Here is a 13,466-nt window from a genome sequence, read left to right as displayed (position 1 = left end):
CAGAGAGGCAGAGGCTGGTTTATGTACTATGTCACTCGCTGCACCATTTGAAAAGCTGGTATGCTGATAACACATGAGGAGGAGATGAATCCCAAAGTCCCCAGAGCTGCTGGCTTTAAATAAGTCCACATACTTCGGCACGTAAACACACACACATACAAACACATAGTGAAGTGCATGCACTGTTAGTGTCGTCCCCCAGCACATCTCTCTGCACTGCTATACTGCAGCCCACTGCAACAGCTGACTTCTCAGAGCAACAGCTCTCCTTACATCCCCAGTGTTCTTCAAAATCATTTGGACCCTAATGTGGCCAGACCCATTAATGCTCATGTTTTGATTATTGGACATTTGTGAAGCTTTGAATTACCTTCCCGTATAAAATGACTCTACTGGAGTCCAACTGCGGGCCTCAACTCCGAAATGCTGGTTGAGTCCTCAGTTCATTCTGGGGATTGGCCGGCCGTCAGGTTGATGATGTGCAAGCGAGGAGCCGACATTTTGGGCATCAGGGCTTGATCTAGGGGTCGGTCACAGTTGTTTTAGATCATCATGCACTGAATGCCACCAGGCTTAGGCAGCGAGATGTAGAGAATGGATTGGGAATTATGACTGCAGTCATTCTCATCAGGGTTGAATCGTACTCGACACAGTCCATCTTCATCTCCATGCACAGGTGGAACTGTTCATCAGCAGCAGCAATGCCAAAAGAGGTATACAAAATGTAAAATGAACTGCTGCTGCTTTTACATTCAAAATCTATTGCTATAATTATTAGCTATGAAAACATGAAGCAATCAACACAACATAATAATCAGTATCTATGTCTGCATTCTTTTAACTTGTTTTAAATTGTTTAATCTTAATTTAAAGCACTTTTAGATTCATTTATTGTATAAAATATACTATATAAATAAAGTTTATGAGTATCATAACATTTAAAAATCTATAATTGAAAATGTGCACGTGTGGTAATAATTCAAAATCCGGTAGCAGCCACTTTTTCTATAACCACTAATCTATCTGTACAATCTGTGCACATTTTTACAGTACAAACATCTTAAAAAGACAGAAAAAATATGTTTTTATTATCTTGTTGCTTTATTTTATTTCCTGCTTTTCTTTTTCTCCTTCCATAAATCAGCTGATAGTTACTGTGCTGAAAAATGCTGTATAAATAAAGTTTGACTGCTCGAGGGAACAAATATTAGGATCCCTATTTTGCACTATGCCAGTAACCATATAAAGATCGGTGAAGCAGTGTTTCATTTTGGATCAAAGCATTCATCGCTGGTGGATATTTCTGTAATCGCCTCGTGCCTTCCCCACAATACCTTGCAGCAACTGTGCGGGCTCAGGTCTTAGCCATCGGTTCATCAGAGTGGAGACGAGCAGACGCGTGGCACAAACACACTCTAAAGCCCCCAATTACTCTTCCACACCCGCTCCACCCCCCTGACATCAACTCATACACAGGCAACAATAACACACAGCAGAGTTAATCAGTCTTTTAGCGAGCCATTTGAGGGTTTGAATCCTTTGCTATTAGCCTCTGGCTCCAGACAATACCCTGTCTCTCATTGTGCTAAGTTGTGGTCTGGGTCAGTGGGCCCGGCCTGCTCGGCCAGCCCTTCCCTCAGTATGCATGGCAGCCCTCAGCTGTCTTTCTATTTCAGGAGCATGGAGGCATACCTCGACCCAGCTGGGGCATCAGAGACAATGGGCATGCTGCCTTATCCAAACACAGGCCCGCAGACAATCTGACGCACTCCAGGATCCCAGTGAGAGCCCCGCTGCAGCCCCCTCCTGCCCAGTAAAGCAGAAGTAAAGGGTTAACAAGGCTGTGCAGACACTTAGACACATCACTCAGGAGCTGGAAGGCTTCCTTTAAACACCCCATGATGAGCAATCCACTGCAAGGAGAGATTAATCTGTTGTGTGATGTGTAATGATAGACAGGAAGGTGGCAGTAAGTAAACACAGCTACAGTCAGTCGATCCTCTTCTTGACACTGGTGTTTCTGATGTGAAGTGTTTGCTGTGGATCTTTGTGGACACACCAAGTTGACGTAAATCATCAAAAATCTTAATTCATTTTTGAAAACTAAACAATTTACTTGGCACTGCTGAATGTTTCCTATATGATGATTTGAAAAATAAGATGATTATGGTGAATGTATCCATGTACAATCACATCACTGATGTCACACACTTTCACACCACTTTTCCTTGTTTTCGTTGTGAATTTGTCACGGCTACACAGAGCAGTTCAGTTCACACAATGATTTTCCTCCATGTTTTTCAGGTCTTGTATTTAGGTTCCAATGAAATCACTGGTTCTTAACAGCGGGCCATGACTTCAGTCACTCTGCTTGACTTTAAATAGACTTGGAAGGGAAACCTGTCTAGCTGCTTGGAAAGACCTTCACTTAGTGACCTACAGCATCTCACTGTCAGGGTGGACATAGCTTCACCTAATTTACTGTCGGTCCCGTTGGGGGTCTGTTAGAGACGTTCAGGGATGCAAGTGGCCCTGCTCGGCCTCTGACCATAATTGCTGTTTAGACAGAGCTGCTGTCACAATGAGAGGCATTTCACTGAGACGCGTGGCGGCTCTTTCACAGTTTACACAGGCTCCAAGCCCTCGTATATTTCCTGTATACGCACATGCATTCACGCATACACCAAAGTGCATGCATACACACAAACACCATCACCACCTCCGCCAGCACCTCAGCGACGGAAGACCACGTCACCTGTCTCCCGTGGCAACTGCTCAAAATTACGGAGAAAGAGGTGGCCGACTGGCAGCGTGGGTGTTGCACCATCAAATTGTGAGTTCATTTGGTTCCCTTGGTTGCCAGGCAGAGTCCAAGCAAACTGACACAGACCACTCAGGGGAAACATCAGCTGAAGCAGAGAGATCGACTCTGTGAGCAAACACACAGGAGCGAAGACCTGAACCGTGCTGGTGGCTCAGTTCTCAAGCTGCTCTGTGCACAAAATTTGAAGATACTGCTTTCTAATAAATCGTACTTTTATGGGCTTTTAAAGTTGAAGTAATGGCCTTAATGACAGTTAATGAAACATATATCAAGGATATATAGATCAATAATAAGCCATTACTGGTTTTCTTTATTGCTTAAGCACATTTTCTGAATCATTATTGCAGTTCACTTACTCCATCAATTTATCCTGTTCAGCACTTTAACTCATTCAAATCATTCAGCTCATGTGTTAAAAGTAAATAAATTCATCAAGCGGTGCATCATTATCACCAAAATGACATAAATGAAGACATCCAAATGTTTCAGAAACTGTCACTGAAATCCACTGGCATTTTTTTCTCTGTATTTATTTTCTCATTTAGGCTTACAAACATTGAACCAGTAGTGAAGTCATAAGTCCTCTCCAGCCAGTTGGATCAAAACTCAAAGCAAATTTACAGTGTCAACATAAAGTCGACATTCACAGGTTTGTATCTCTGTTCACAAAATACAGAAGACAAATCAAATACAACAAGTTCATGAAAATTAGTAACAAGGTGTGTTGTATTGATCCTGTCTGGCAACAGTGATTTATCTACCTCACTCCTCCCCTACATGTCCTCCCTCTGTGTCCACCTCTCCCTCTACTTTCACATCGTCCCTTCTGCATGACAGGCCTGTTGTCCCTCTCTGAGATCTGTCTGCTTATATTCAGTAACTGTGCTATCATAAAACTTAGTTTCACCCCTACAGTGGTTACGTAAGATTGGCCTGTCATGAATTCTTTACCAGATGACTAAAATGTAATGAAACATTCATGTTTGAAATTTTAAATATTGAGCATGATGAGCATGTTGATGAACACATATAAGAGTAATACAGTTCAATATGAAAGCAGTGTAATCCATTTTGAAGATTAACTCAATGTAAATACAATTACACATCTGACAAAACAAATGCTTATAACCTACTACAAGGAGAAGATTAACTATGAGAATTACACACATTGTTTTGGGGATAATGATTTCCATTTCATTCATCACAGATGAGAAAAAAACTGTAGAGAGTTACTTATTTTTAATATGTCATAAAATCTGCAGTTGTCATGTTAATAAATTGTTGAACAAACGATGCAGCTCTGCAGCTATTTTCCTGAAGGTAAGAGCCAAAAAGATGGAAGAATAAGAAAGTGATGCTGGGAGAGGATAAACATTACATTATAGAAGTTTTCTTTATCTGGGAACCCCAAACTGTTCTTCTGAATAGCTTATTAATCATCTGTAAAGCATTAATAAACTAATTACTAACCATGAATAAAGCTTTTATGCAACTTACTACTTATAAACCTTTATGACTTTTTAATAGTTTGTTTCAGATATTAATGACATCTCACTTAAATGTCAGTATGAATTACAAGAATCTGAATATCTTCATATTTAATCTATTGATTAAGAAAGTTCGAGACTGCTGGTCAATTATCAAGTTGCTTTGTCATCTCAGTTTATTCATGGTTTGAAGGTCTGGCAAAAACATTTAAAGACAAACTACAGATCTCTCAGAACAAGATGGTCAGGGTCATGTTGGGTTTGAACCCTTAAGGATTGGGAGGTTACCCTTGAAGAGTCGAGCCGTACAACTACATCTCAGTGTGGTATCTACAACATCTTATCCCCCGAGTATCTTAAATACCTCCTTTGCAGGGTTGGGGAACCTCATTCCCTCTAGTGTTACTGATTTGTGCTTTTGGAGGTTTAACAACAACATGATTTCTTGTTTCTTTAAATTTTGTGGAAGGAATTGGATTAAGTTACCACCACACTTTAAAAACAAGGTCCAATTATGGTTTATGGGAAATTCATAACTTATCATCTAAGTTATAATGTGTTTATAATTTTTTATAATTCATGTTTTGGAAGTTCGACTTGATGTTATATGTATTTATTGTGTTGGTTAGTTAATAGTATGATGTCACCTTGTCATTTGGACTCCACTGGAAATAAGTCTTAAACTTTATTCTGTCATCTGAGACATTGTTTTAATTATGTGTGATTTATTATAATGTCCTACTTGTCATAATATAAAGTAAAATAAAAAAAATTGTCAAGTGCACATGGATGTGGGGGGTCTAAAAAAATGAAAATATTTGGGAATCCTGGTTTATGGTGCCAACAGCTGACATTATGAAGGCATTCCAGCCAAGAGCCGTCCCATCTTTTTCTCTTTTTGCTTTCAACAAGCCAATAAAGGAGAAAAATAAAAGAAAAAAACAACAAAAGAAAAAAAAACATTCTGTAAAAATATCACATAATCACAGAAATCTAATCTAAAGGTGGTCTCTCATCTGAGTGAGAGCTCAGATTTACCTCACTGGCTTCCCCTGATGCCTCTGTTACTGTATCCTAACAAAAATAACAAACATAAAGTTCCTTTTGGTCCGTGTATGTATTTTGGAGGGATAATTTACACTTCACACATTTCAACAGCTGGTATGTCAGTGATTTGTTGATTGGCTCTAGTTTTTTTCAGCCAGCAGAGGGCATCAGCCTGCGCCCCATCTAGCTTCCTCCCCAGGCCTCTGAGAGATCCTGCCAACATTTAACAGCTAGTCGGAGCTATGTGGGGCCCCGGGATGTTGAACAGTGAGAAGTTGGAGCAGGAGCAGGTGAAGAGAGTCCTGAGGGAAAGCCCTGTGCTTCTGCTTCACTCTCCAAGACGTAACAGAAGGATCAGTTTGGCATTCAGAGAAGTGCTACTTCCCGGCAGCAGGCCAGACACTCGGACAGCTGGCACCGTGTGTGTCTCAGTCCTGCTCTTCTCTTCTCACACTGCATTTAGCGCACAATACAGCAGTGTTAGCAATCTGTTGTCATCTCTTAATTGGCAGTATCCGAATAGTGTGAACATCAGAGGTTGGAGTCTTAGGAGTCTTCTTACCTGTGTGCATACAGCCAAAAGAGAGATGAAAGAAAGCTGAATCTGAAAAAAGCAAATATTTCCAACTGAGAGAGTGTAACAGGACCCTGTTTCTATGTATCAGTTCAAACAGGGCCGAAAAATGTGAAGCTAAATTTGCCCTTTTGGTTGAAAGTACTGTGATCCTGACCAATGCTACCCTCTACTGCCACAAAGCATCAATCACATGTCCCCACTTTCTCTGAGATGCACATATTACATTTTCTCCTTTGTGATTAAACTAATTGTGACTAGTCTCAAATTCATACTGTGGTGGCTGCACAATGATTTCTTGAAATATAATAATCTTGATCTTTGGAGAAGTTTATGTGTGAGGAAGTGATGGTTTAAGATGATTTTATTCACTCTGGAGGAGGAGAACTTGCTATTTGTTAAAACTGTTATTCTATTAACACAAAAGCAACGCACTAAAATAGTCTGACTTTCTGATCCGCAGTCAATAGGTCTTAAAAGTGCAAGTGTTCTCATATATATGTTTTTATAAAGGCCTCATCATTTCATGCTGAAAAAAAAAGATTATATATATTTGATCTTTTAATGAACCCCGTGACTGAAGTAACTCATTTGTTCATTGTCACATACGAATCTCCAAACCTACTGTATGTGGAGACTTGATGCAGAATGTGAACCACTGTGAAGTTATTATTATCTGTCCAGATGCAATTTATTGTTGACATGCAGACTGAGCCAAGAGGAGCTCTGTGACCAGCAGGGAGCTAGCGGCCAGTCTGTGCTTTTCTAAACATCAAGTCATGACAGAGTGAGATTACACAGGTCTTTATTAAGGTGTGTGAATAAAGCTCCTGACTTGGCATTTTCCCTCAGTGCTCTAGATGTATTGTAACAAGGTTTGTAAGTTATGTGGACTTATGTCATTTAAACTCCTCAATTCAGTAACATTTTACATCAGTCCTGATACAAATGAACCTTGATAGATATCTGGATGTAAATAAGAGTTTGAACTCTAACTCCAAGATTTTTTAAAGTCTACTTAATTACATTAAGATGAACTGAGATTGCAAACCGGTGTGCAGTCGTTAGTTGTGGTCTGTGGGGTGTAGTTTACTGCAGGTGTGTCAAATGTTTGATACAGTATCAATATCTACAACAATCAAGCAATGTGAAACCCATTAATTGTGTCAGATAGATTTTATTGTAAAAAAGTTGTATCTTTGTGTCTTTGTTTTATTTATTGTGTATTGTCTCTATAGAAATATATATTTTATTTGGCATGCAGTACGGGGCAGTGATAGGTTCATAAAGGACCCAAGATATTTGGAGTGCTGCATCTAGGTAACCTGACACAGGAAAATATGAGTCACTGTACAGTAGAGGCACTGGCTGGCCATTTTAGAGAAGATTTATTCTGAGAATTCAACTTTCTGAGTTTCAATGAGAAGATAAAGGAAAATTCATGAAAGTGGACTGGTCATAATCACAAAATCAGCAGTAAAGGAAAAGAAGAAGACTTAAAGTTATATCAGTGTGATTTGACACTATTTTACGTTTTATTCTTTATTAAACTGATGACAAGCAATATTATTTGAGTCATAAAAAATAAACACATATTTGATCATTAATATGGCTCAGATGGTGTTCAGCTGAACATAAAAATGAACACATGCTACTATAGTTGAAGATAGCAAAACTTTATTATACTGTTCATTGTCTTGATGCAGGTCAAAACTGAACAATTTAATATTTGAAAATCATTGATGGTATTTCGTACCAGTGTCATAACTCTACATGTCTATGGGTGCAGTGCTACACCTTCTCCAGCAGACGGAGCCATGCTCCAGATTGTCACCAGTAACCACAGTTTTGAGCTTGTTCACATGTGGTCATTCACTGAGACAAAAGGAACTTTATGAGTGACTGAACTGCACCTTGCAAGCAGCTGGTTTTATGGCTTTCCAAAGGAGCAAAAGTAAAGTTACGTTTTACAAAAACAGAAAAATGTATATAATAAAGTTAGAGTCAGGCTCATGTTACACTTGTCTGGTTGTATTCTCTGATAGAATAAAGGTCGTTTTAACAAACAGTCATTGAAATGGTGTTTCTCAATGACAGGAAGGGGCTATCGCTTAGGAAGTGGAAGTAGGAGCGTCCCTCTCTCACACACTCACACTCCCCCCGTGGTCGTCCACTCGCCTGCCCATCCTGTAGCTGTGAGCGGTGTGAGCCAGGAACACCCCCTCTCTCCAGGGCTATGGCTGCCTGCTAGTATTTTGGTAATCGTCATCCTCCCTGACCTGCTGGCCCGATCCTGGCGCCAGGAGTCTCCACACCTCCCCTCCACCTCCCCAAGCCGACTACCCCCAACCCCACGGATAATTCAGACCAGCTGTTGCAAGGTGCCTTGCCTACTCCCAAGCACTATACTCACACTTGCCTCCTCTATAGCCTTGAGTAGGTCTCAGGGAAAAAAAGGTCGGCTGTGGGCTTTTTTGGAGGCCTCTCAGTCTTTGCATGGGGTCTCACTGGTGCATAAAATAAATCCAAGTCAATCACAGGCCTGGTTCCTGCTCTGCAACAAATCAGCACTGTGTCTGGATTTGATGTTGCAATATGGAAACACACATTCGGTGGGGTCGTGCTGTGGCAGGGAGTCAAACGCTGATATTTGCTTTTCCCTGGTTCTTCATGAGTGTCACTGACCTGAATTTCTCTCATTCCTCCGACCGTCCAGAATTAATGAAGTGGAATGTGTGTCACTGTGAAATGAGAGTCCCACACAGAATTGAGTTTTGTTGCGATATGCCTTCGCAGAGCCATCTTTCATTGGAGTCACATGAAGAGCATGTGCGTCCTCGATGATCAAGTGATACTGTGAGGGGAGTTGAGAGTTATTGCCAAGGAATGTTTGACGAGAAGGATGGGACCGAGAAAGAAAAAGGCCTCGATTTGCCACAGATCATTTTCCTCCTGCGCTGAATTTGTGTAGCAGGGAAAGAAAGCGTGTGCGTTTTCGCTTCTCCTTTTGTAAACTTGAGTGTTTTTGGCATTTAGGGGCTCTGTGTAAAATAAGGTGCCTCTCTGTCTATGGCCTAACCACAGTGGGACTTTGGACTGAGATGGAGGGGAACCCCACGCTTTTGATCCCCACTCCACAACCCCCAGCACTGCTGAGTAATGGCCCGCGAGTGAACTGTGTACATGTGTGTGTGTGACAGAGGTTTCGGGTTGTTTTTCTCATGGTGGTGGTGGTGGTAGTGGTGCGGTTGCCTCGTAGAACAGCAGTGGATGGTTGTCAGAGACAGAGGCCCGATAGAGGGGGTGGGGAACTGGTACAAAGAGCTGTTCTGGTGGAACTATGGAGGAAAATAGTTCATGCTGCACTGGGATTTCCTGCCTTTGCCCTGGCTAGCCCCCCTCCCTCTCCTGTCTACCCGCTCTGTTCTCAACGCCCTTCAGTAGTATGGAAACTGCTTGGAACAATATTTCAGCTCGAGATGGGTGAAGCAATTGATTTAATGAAAAGGACTTGAGGAATTGTGGGGTGAGAGATTCAGTGTTGATCCAGACTTTTGCAATCAGGTTTCCATAAGTCCATTTCCTCCCTTAATCTGTCCACCCACAAGCTTAGTGCAGATGAATAGTTTTGACTGCGCACAGTGTCTCATTCATGTCTCTCACATTGACATGCAGCATATCTGGATGGTGTTATCTGATCTCTTATCATCCACAGCTGGAATACCCATTGCTTCGCCCCGATTCAGCTCCTGTGAACGGAGGAAGCACAAGACAGCCACACCGCAGCTTGTGTTAAATGTAGAAAGGACAGGTGCTTCACCATTTGGCTGCCCTCAGACATATCGCGTGGGTGTCAAGGAGGAGGTGGAGGTGGAGAGGGGGGGGGGGGGGGGGGGGGGGGGGTTGTCTAAACCAGTCCCCTTCTCTTCCAGGGCTTTGATCTTAGGTGTCAGTGGCGGAGCTGTGGGGCATGTGTCACTCATTAGCAGTGTGGTGAGAGTGTGGTGGCTCGCAGGTTCTCCCAGTGTGGAGCAGAGTGGAGAGGATGCTGTGAAAATGGCTGCTCATGGGGTGTTCCTGCTAATAAACCCTGATGGTGGCGTCAGGGTTTCAGGGGGGTGGGGAAGTAAAAAAAATAAAAACAAAAAACCCTGGAGGAAAACAGTGCAGTTCACTTTAATAACTGCCTATGCGTTGAGCATTGCTTTCATTGCGCTTTGTGGTGCACACACTTATGCTAAACTGATAGCACAGGAAGTGGAATAGACGATTTCATTGAAAAGCCTTGCTGCCAGCACTCACTGTCTTGGGAGAGGAGGGAAATGGAAACCAGATGTCTGAGATCCTCCGTGAATATGTCAAAGCTCTCATACTATGTCAGTTCCTCCATGTCCCATTGGTGGACTGAAACTTTTCTGCACTGTCATCAGTAACGTCTATAATACACCCTCCCAGTGGACATCTCATACAGCCTTGGCTGCATCTACAACCCGGAGACTCCGGGAAAGAAGCTTCACTGTTCCAGAAGATGATCTTTTTTTCTGTTCCTTAGGTTTCAGGCCTCACCACATTCCTCAAATTTCAGGGTAACTTCCCATATCCCAGGGCTCAGTCGGGTGGCAAATCTCTCAGCACTCCTTTGTGGATAGATTGCTTTCTCTTGCTTGAGAAAATAACAAGCTACAGAGTAATGACTTAACAAGCAACAGGATAATGGCTTCAACATGTGCAGGACTGTGTGCATGTGTCTGTGTGCGTGTGTAGATTTGGAATTGTGCGAGTGCTTACTTACTCACTTGTGTGTGTATGTGTGTGTGTGTGTGTGTGTGTGTGTGTCTATTGTTTGGGAACCAACTGTGCAGAATCAACTGGCTCTCTGTTAGGTTGGAGTTGTTTGAAAGCTGGACCGCTGATGAATAGATCGCTCTCCTCCAGGTCTGGAGCCTTGGAGCCTTTGGGGATTCAGCAGCGCCCGGTGCGTCACAATGACAGGGACGGCCTGTGGGGTGTTGGTGGGAGTGCCGGGTGTTTTCCATCAGAACCAGCTGCTGCATAGGCCTCCCACTCAGAAGAAGGCTCTTCAGTTTGTATCCCTATGTGTGTTCACCTACGTCTGCATGTTTGCATCTGTGGATGTTGGAGACAGTGTGACAGCTTGTGTAGTAAATAATGACAATATGACAGCTGCTGTATGTTATCTGTGTGTGAGCGTGTGTGTACATGAAGCAGATTGTTGCTGTTTACTATCTGTAGCAACGTCTTGATGCCATGCATCTGTTCCTAGGGCGCAGTGCCTTGAGTCTTAACTTTCTTTGATCTCCAAAGCAACAAATGGGAAGCACTTGACACCTCAGCCTCAACAGTGACAAACCAAACTCCTATCCCTGCTGCAAACGTGCCCCTCTCACATACTGGTGTGGCTTTAAGACTCTGTGAACTTGTCAGGCTGTTCATGGGAAATGACATGCTACGGACAATATGACTCAATTGGCAATCCTCTTCCTGTCAGTGATATTCATGTGTGCGACAAATTTAGTCATGGCGTGACCTGGCTTGCCCGAGAGAAGTGCTTCTCCCTTTCACAAACAGCTTTCTAGCTTTCAACAAATCAAAATCCTCAAAACTAAGGAACAAATGGGAAGACAATCTGTTTCCCAGCACACCGCCTGACGCTGTTTACACGCTGTTACACAGTGACATGTTCTGACAGGTGGGCAGAAATCTACTTTACCTCTTTCATCATACTCTGTCGATGCCTCCGGGGACAGCTCAACGTCCTCTTACACCTTGTCTGGGAAAATATGCTCAGGTGCACGTCACTGTGCCAAACAGGTGATATTTCCTCCAATGTCAGGTGGAGAGAACTCCTTAGTATGGGCTTAATGTATGGGGGATGACTCCACCACCAGAGTGAAATATCTCAACAGCTATTGGATAGATTGGCAAGAAATTCTGTACAGACATTCAGAGTCCCCCAAGGATGAATCCTAATTACTTTGATGATTGCCTGATTTTTCATTTAGTGCCACCATGAGGTTTACATTTGTGGTTTTAAGTGAAATGTTTCAACAGCCATGGGATGGATTGCAATGAAATCAGGTACACACATCCATATCCAAATCAGGTTTGGGAATCTTAAACCTTTGCTCTATAGCCACCATCAAGACAAAATTTCAGTTTGTCTGACTCTTAACTTTATGACCAAACACATGCAGCCTCAGCTGTCCTTTGTGTTTAGTGCTAATCAGCAAATTAGAACAGTTAGCGTGCTAAACTAAGATGTGAGCATGGTAAACATTATACCTGTTATTATACATTAGCTTGAAGCTAACTCTGGTGCAATACATCAAATGTTAACATTTATGTTTCACACTGTGCATGGTTCCATTAAATACAATACAGCAATAAACATCTGAATGTTAGCATTGTCATTGTGAACAATTTGTCGTGTGGGTGTTAGCATTCTGCTCAAAGCACCACTGCACAGCTTCACACAACTGCTAGCACGGCTGCGGACTCTTGACACGCTAGAATAATTATTGCATTTCATTTTTCATTCTGTCAAGGCCAGAGGAAAATCTGTTTTGGTTGCTTTTGTGTACAGCAGACACACTGCCCCTCAGCTCGTTGAGATGCCACACAAGAATTTGGGAGTAATGACAGTTTTGAAAGCTGGGTCAAGATACTCTATGAGAATCTGTTGTTTCCTGTCCCAGAGTAGAAGTTGGGTTTATTTTCTCCCTCCTTCTCCCAGTTCCTGCTCTCTCCAATTCCATCAGCCCCAGTGTGAGGCAATGCCCAGAAGGACACACAGAGGGAAAGCAGAAAGCTCAGGCGCCATCCATCCTTCTGCCTCTCCCCCTTCTCCTCTCTCTCGCTATGCTTCTCACTGGCATCGAGTCCGCAGCAACACATGTCTCTGATCAAGTCCAGCCTGCGTCATCAGTTAGTAAACTCCAGGCTCCAGGAAAACCAACAGAGAGCACATTCATAGCCGGCGACCCTGTGACTGAGTGTGTGATTCATTACTCTTTAATATGCACCCCCTACCCCCATCCCCTAACCCACCCAACCACTTCTCCAATCCAGCCTCGGGGCAACTCCACAGCCTGATCAAATCCATCATTAGGCATACTTGTGGTGTTACCGCCGTTGGCCTTCTTATTTACCAGATGCAGCGGTTGTGTCTCTGGCCTGTTTGCAGCTCAGCGGAGAGGAATTAGCTCTGCATTCTGACATTTACATCAGTACTCTGAACTTTAGCGTGTCAAGAGGAAGACAACAACACTGCAAGAGACGTTCCAGGGACAAGAATTCCCACCAAACTTAGTCAGGGAAAAGTTATTAACAGAAAAAACATTACAGAGTAATGAAGTGCTTTCAAGCAAGGTGACAGACATTGAGAGGTGCTAATCTTGGTGGAGGAGGCCAAGGGAGCAATACATGAGGTGAGAGGTGCTTGGGGAGTACAGCTGAGGATAGGATGATAGATTTGATGCTATCAAAAACTGCACAGTCCTTCTATTCTTACGCA

This window comes from Thunnus maccoyii, chromosome 3 (assembly GCF_910596095.1).
Source record: "Thunnus maccoyii chromosome 3, fThuMac1.1, whole genome shotgun sequence".
Taxonomy (NCBI): domain Eukaryota; kingdom Metazoa; phylum Chordata; class Actinopteri; order Scombriformes; family Scombridae; genus Thunnus; species Thunnus maccoyii.
This window is presented reverse-complemented; position numbering follows the sequence as displayed.